The sequence below is a fragment of the Orussus abietinus genome, unplaced genomic scaffold, assembly GCF_000612105.2.
Source record: "Orussus abietinus isolate OABI.00-Male unplaced genomic scaffold, Oabi_2.0 scaffold388, whole genome shotgun sequence".
Lineage (NCBI taxonomy): Eukaryota > Metazoa > Arthropoda > Insecta > Hymenoptera > Orussidae > Orussus > Orussus abietinus.
In genome coordinates, this window is record NW_019394538.1 from 74,379 (window position 1) to 80,892 (window position 6,514).

Consider the following 6,514-nt stretch of genomic DNA (forward strand, 5'->3'; position numbering starts at 1 on the left):
AAAAATATAACTTGCCTCCCCGGCGGGGAATCGAACCCCGGTCTCCCGCGTGACAGGCGGGGATACTGACCACTTTTTTTTTTTTGTAACACGTTTATTGCTGCCAAATAAATAATACAATTTCAAAAGCGTACAATAAACCTTAAACGTGTAAAAAAAGGATAACGAAAACACAACAATTTATACAGTTTGGACTAATGGCTTCGGTCGAGCACTCGTAATCCTAAATCTATTGCAGGTACGTATTGCACTTAATGCTTTAGGAACTATGAAACCAAGTGTAAGTACATTAAACAATTGTAGTAAGTGATGCACAGAAAAGCAGAGAAAAACTGTGTAATTACAATGACTTAAAGAAAGAGGAGAGGGCATTTTAATTAATATTAATGCTCAGTCGCAATAATGGTAATAGTAATAACAGTAACACTAGTTGTAGTAGTAACAATATTAAATATGTAGAAAAAGAAAAACGAAACCAAAATTTAATTAACTCCCCGACGGGGAATCGAACCCCGGTCTCCCGCGTGACAGGCGGGGATACTGACCACTATACTATCGAGGACCTCAATGTTTCTTGGTTATTTGAGATCGGTTATAAGTCTTTTGTCGTATTCTAAGCTTATAATTAATATTAATTAATTACTTACATGTATACAGGACTACTATATTTTTTCTTTATTTTTGGTTTCGTTATGGTGATAACCACCAGTACTTATCAATATTATTTCTATGCGTATCATTACGATCTATATCAGATAGTTTGTACATAAATCGTAAATTGACGTCGTCAGAGCTCAGGTTTTTGTTGTAAATTATTTTTTTGTCGTAAGTCTTTCTCATGACGTGATAGATTATTGGTGTGTTTTCAGAGTTTTGAATGTATTCTTCCGTGTCGAGGTAAATGAATGATTCTGGTGGGGTATATCCAGTTCGTCTTGTTTTCTCGAAGTAAAGGGGATTCGGATATAATGAGAATGAGATTAAGCTATTGGATGTAACGTTTCGGACTTTAGACCAGTGATTTCTAATAAGTTTCAGAATGAATAGATCAATTCGTGGGATTGCGGCTTCTTGATAAATTTTATAATTACTGATATATTTTGTGAAGTTAGATTCCGGGGAGCGGTATTTTCCTAGGCAGGCGCGGAGGCATCTTCTCTCGAATAATCTGATTTTTTCCATGGTGCCTGCGCTGATGTTGAACCAGATTTGGCAACCATAGGTTATTATTGGTCGAATTAATAACTTGTAGCATAGTATTTTTACTGATTTGTCCAGATCCTTCGAGTAGAAGAGTCTCTTGTGTACTAGAAATGCATTATGAGCTTTGTCTAATTGGATTTGAACATGTTGGTTGAAGTTTAATTTGAAATCGAGGTATACTCCCAGGTATCGGACTATTTCTTTATGTGGGATTTTGTTGGTATGGGATTTACTGTCGTGTATGAAGAATTTTTTCCAGTTGGTTCTGTCGTCGTAGTTCGCATCTGATATAGGAGAAACATATGGTCTGAATAGAATGGTTTCGCACTTGTTAACGTTTATTTTAAGTTTCCACGTGTGGAAGTAGTCAGAAATTTTATCAAATGTTTTTTGTAATTCTATCCGAATCCGCGAAGGTTTATTGCCTCTCACGTAAACTAGAATGTCGTCTGCAAAAGCGATGGCATTCTTGTGCTTACCACTATTCAGCTCATACATTTGTAATAAATCGCTAATGAATATACTAAACAAGACGGGGGAGTTAACTGTTCCTTGTTGGAGGCCGTTGTGTATTTCGAAATGTTTAGAGGATTTGATCTGACCATCTACTACGAAAAATTTTTTGTCGTGTGTCATGTTCCAAATAATTTTGATTAGGTGTTTCGGAAAGTTCTTTTTTAGAAGTTTATATACAAGCCCATCTAGCCAAACTGTGTCAAAGGCTTTTTCTAAATCTATAAAACAGGCACCTACACAGTCTCCTGCGTTTCTTGCCCAACAAATATCCGAGGTGAATTTTGTTATTGCATGAACGGTGGAGTGTTTGTATCTGAATCCGAATTGGTGTTCAGGGACAATTTCTTGTTCCGTGCAGAAATGATTTATTCAGTCGTTTATCGTTGTCTCGAAAATCTTACTGATATTGGGAAGTAGGCTAATTGGTCTATAACTAGATGGATCATTGCTGTCTTTGTCTTTCTTTTTGATAGCAATTAGTTTAGCCGTTTTCCATTCTATGGGGAAGTACATTAGGTTTAGGCAGTTGTTAAATATTATTGAATAATAGTAAATGTACAGTTTGGGCAAGTTTTTAAGCGCGATATTAGGAATTTCGTCGAAACCCGATGATTTTTTACTATTTAGGGATTTGAATGTTCGCGTTAATTTAGTGTATGGTGTGAAGTAATTTGGAGGAATTGCTTGTTCATTGGGATTATGGGCGTTATTTGTTGATGAGAATTTGCATATTGAGATTTCGTTCTGTTTATCTTGTTCGATTTCATTTTTGAAATTACTGACGGCGTCGTTGATGATGTTTGAAAGCTGTTCTTTTCCCATATTATTATTCCGTGTATGGGCTGCTTCGAACTGTGCACCTAATAAGCTTAATTTGTCTTGGGGATCAAATATATCGATTTTATTATTTGTATCGGGGATGAGGGAGTTTATGTCTAGCGACGCCCTGTGGATAATATCGTGGTCATTAACTGGGATTTTTAGAGTTCCTATGTTACTTGTTTCTTTATTGCGGAATATGCTATTGATAGATGGGAAAAGGTCTTTCGGTTTTTTTAGCGATATTTGTGAGATTTTATTTTTCCAGTGATTATTTACAGATTCGTGGTAGGCTTTTTTTATTTCGTATCTGATAGTTTTTAGGTGACTTTTTAGGATTGAAATTAACAGTTGGTTAGCTACCGAATAATTATTAATTTTTGAAAGGTTATTAATTTGTGTTATTAGTCGGCTTTTCTTTTTTCTGAGTTTTTCTATTTTTGGGGTAAGGTATCTGTCAGTTGGGTTAAAATTAATTGATGTACGTGGTACCGCGGCTTCTATTGCATGTTTAATATTTGTGTTCATTTCTTTTATGTATTCATCAATTTCTTCTCTGCTTAAGTTTTTGTCATTAGGTATTTGAGTTTGATTAGATTCTATGAGGGTGGTTTGAAAAGTATCCCAGTCGGCTTTATAGAAATTTAATCTTCCTTTGTCGTTTGGGTTTTCTAATAATAGATAGTCTCGGGTGGGTAATAAAATGGTCATAAGTAATCCTCGGTGATCGCTGTCGTGTTCAAACGATTCCAGATGGCCGTTGTTTAGAAGGTTTTGGAATGACAGTCTATTGTCCGCGAGGCAAAGGTCTAGGAAAGACCCACTCTTTGGGTAAGACGGAACAGATGTTCTTAGAAGGGATGTTCTGTATGTGATTTGGTTTTCCCGGTACCATTTATTTAGGGCTACTCCTCTTTTGTTATTTAAGTTATTGGCCCATGCTATGTGTTTAGCGTTAAGGTCTCCGGCTAATAAGTAGTAATTTTTGGGGTTTTCTAGATGTAGAGAATGGAAAATGGTATTTAGTTCTGCCATGAATTCTTTTTTGCAATTGCTTGTTGCGTAGGCCGCGATTAAATATAATTTGCTATTGTTTTGGAGCTTAATTTCTATTATTGTGGTTTCTAAACTGATGCTATTGTTAATACTGTTTAGCTGGATGGGCCTGTAGTCAATTCCTTCTCGAATAAGTATCGCGGTCCCTCCGGCTTGTTTAGAGTTAGCTCTATCGCATCTTATCATATTGTAGTTCTTAAAGCTAAGTTTATGTCTAGGGCTAAGTTTGGTCTCACATAGGAGAGCGATATCGGGGTTTATTTTTTCTAGACAGTCCATGAGAGATGCTCGTCTTTCGTTTGTGATAATGGAGTTGGTATTGATTGAGATAATTTTGAGTTCTTTTAAGACTATTTTTCCATTATTATTCGGAGAGTTTACGGAATTGAATTTAATCGTTGAAATCGATACCAAAAGCTTCTGCTATTATGTTAATTTTTTAGTATTCGCTGCGATGGTTGCGAATATTTTTGAGATATAAGGGTTCAGAGTATCTGAAATAGTTTTTTTTATGTCTTCGAGTTGGATCGGTCGTGAGATAGTGTCAAAGTGAGATGGGGCTGGTTTCTCTTGAACTACTGGTTTAATAGGGGTTTTTTTACCTGAAACTACTGAACTGAATGATAATCCGAGAGTAATAACATTAAATATGCTTTTGATTTTCTTTTTGCGTTGCAAGGCTATTAGTTGCTGTTTTTCGGCAATTTTTTGTTTAATTTCTTTGAGTTTTGGACACCCTCTGTATGAAGCTGGGTGACCAAAGCTCTTACAGTTAATGCAATACGGAGTGACTTCGGTATTATTTTCGTTTTCATTAGAGAGACGGCATTCTCCTGGACTGTGTTTCTCATCGCATTTGACGCATCGGTATTCTAAATTACAGTTGTGCGCCACGTGTCCGATTCTTTGACACCTTTTGCACTGGATTCTATCTCTTTTGTGAATTTTTTCCCAAGAAATAATCGAGTGCAGCAGTGTTTTGATTTGTTTCAGGTTTTCTAATTTACTTTCCGGTGAGATCTGTACTAGAAATATGGGCAGGTCTTTATTTTCTAGGATTGACTTTTTCGTTGTGAATTTTTTAACACTAACGAAATGTACGTTGTCAATTTTCTTATTTTTCAATTCCCTAAGAACTTCTGAAGGGTCGAATTCCCCCTCTAGATTTTTAAGTAGGACCGTTATTACTTTTTCGGATTTGGGAGTATATGTAAAATATTCGATGTTACTATTTTTTAAGAGGTCACAAATGATTTTGAATTCACGTAGATTATCCGTGTACAAAAGATGTTTGTTAACATTTACTTTCTTAACGAAAAAATTCGTTGTAGTACCTGAGTTTTTTAGAAGGTCGATAGTTGTTTTTGATGATGTGTTCATCACCCAAATTGGTGGCGGTCTCGATTGTTTGGTTGGGATTTCTGGCTCGTCATCGTTGAGTTTTGTCCTTTTCCTTGTAGACGGGGTGATATTCGGTTGTGAAGTTGACGGGATGATTTCCTTGTTTTTTCCTGTATTTCTCGGATTAACTTTCTTCGGGATCTGCGTGGCTGCTGGTCCTCGCTGCTGGTGGGAGGCTGACTTCCTGGAACCGCCTGGCTGAATGGTCGCGGGGTGCTCCGGTGTCCTTGATGTTTCCGATTTATTGTACGGTTTGTCTTCGGAATTCTTCTTTTCAGATAGCTGTTTTGACAGATTTTCGATGACTTTGGTTAGGTTCGCTACTGTTGCCAGAAGCTCTTCGTATGTCGGCTTTGTTTCAATTTCCATACTAGTGTTTTGTACGGTTTCTTCTTTTTCTTTATCTTGATGTTGGTCATGTTTGGTTGACTTCTTTTTTATGACACTATCAGTTTGTTCTATGTCCATCTCAGTCATTGACTGTTTCCTTTTGATGAGATTTGGTGCAGGATTCAACTTCGGATTGTCTTTAGTTTTTAGAAATTGTTTCATAATTTTTGAAACTTCACTGTTTTTTCTATCGGACTGTGATGGTTTTTTCTTTTCGATGTCATTCGACATATTTCTGGTTGGGACTGCATTAGCAGTCGTGTCATCTGTATGACATGGGGGTAATCCCCCTTGTTGAATTGTGTTATTTAATTCTATTGTTGTTATTTTTTTGTTTCAACTGCACTTTTATGTAAAAAGAATCGAGTTTTTGTATAGTGATCACTGTTCTGGATCTTGGCACAGTTTACACTTGCACTTTCGCTTGGGAGATACGTCTCGAACTCTCGGGTACTTAAGGCCGGAGCGCTTTAGGACACGTCCTACCCTTACGACGTCTCGAGGACGAATGGGATACTGACCACTATACTACCGAGGAATGAATGAATGAACAGGTTTTATTCTATATGTGTTACATCAAATGATACGGTAGGTTGTGTATAATTTTTCCGACCCAGGAGCCTCACAAATTAACAGAAACAGTAGTCCTTTCGGTTCTTAATATACAATGATAAGAAGATAGGTGTAAGGAAAAAAAATTTATAAAAAACCTTACGACATAATGGGTAAAAGATAGAAGGTAATATAAAACGAATTAACAATTAGTCTACATATATAAATATGTATGTACTGTGACGGATTGCAAGGATACGCCGAACGGTGTCGACGACGGACACTTGGTTCGGGGGGGGGAATTCCGGGCCCGCAGCGCCCGGACGATTGCTCGTCACCTTCGCCCGATCGTCTAGGCGGATCCGTTCGAGCCACTCAAAATTATTTCCCGGTTTCGGGAACGAGACANGCTATTATTTTAATTGGGTCAGAGTATTGATTACCAACCCTAATTTTACACTCTCTGTCGCTGAGATATGATCTTAATAATCGTACGATGGAGTCAGGGATTTTATATTCGATTAATTTCATCAGTAAGGCCTGATGCCAAACTGAATCAAACGCTTTTTCGCTATCA

General features: G+C 37.0%; 1 non-coding gene across 1 annotated transcript; it reads right to left on the reverse strand.

Moving 5' to 3' along the window:
• Positions 1 to 490: 490 nt before the first annotated feature.
• Positions 491 to 562, reverse strand: Trnad-guc. The gene has a single exon. It is a non-coding gene; the product is annotated as a tRNA-Asp (tRNA).
• Between the last annotated feature and the right edge of the window lie 5,952 nt (positions 563 to 6,514).